The following is a 373-nucleotide window of genomic DNA, read 5'->3' as shown; positions in this document are numbered from 1 at the left end:
AAGCAAAAGGAACTGAGAAATTTGCCACCAGAGCTTCATCAAAAAGCACGTTTCCAAAAGAATAAAAACACTCAGAGTTGTGGCTTTAGCAGAGTTCACACCACAGTAGTATTCATCGACATTTGAACACCTTTTACAGTGTGTCTCTGGGTGTTTCAGAATGAAAATCTGTTGTGTCTATCTGTGGGACAGGTTTTCAGTAGTCAGCTATTCAGTGTTTAACTCAAAAGTCTCTGGAGTCAATGAGGCAAAGACAGAAATGTTTGGTTCAACATAGAAAAGCTAGCATGACTTTATTCCTCAAAACACACACACACACACACACACACACACACACGCACGCACGCACGCACGCACGCACGCACGCACGCAC

This window comes from Austrofundulus limnaeus, unplaced genomic scaffold (genome assembly GCF_001266775.1).
Source record: "Austrofundulus limnaeus strain Quisiro unplaced genomic scaffold, Austrofundulus_limnaeus-1.0 Scaffold29, whole genome shotgun sequence".
In the NCBI taxonomy this organism is placed as follows: Eukaryota; Metazoa; Chordata; class Actinopteri; order Cyprinodontiformes; family Rivulidae; genus Austrofundulus; species Austrofundulus limnaeus.
Note: the sequence above shows the minus strand (reverse complement) of the source record.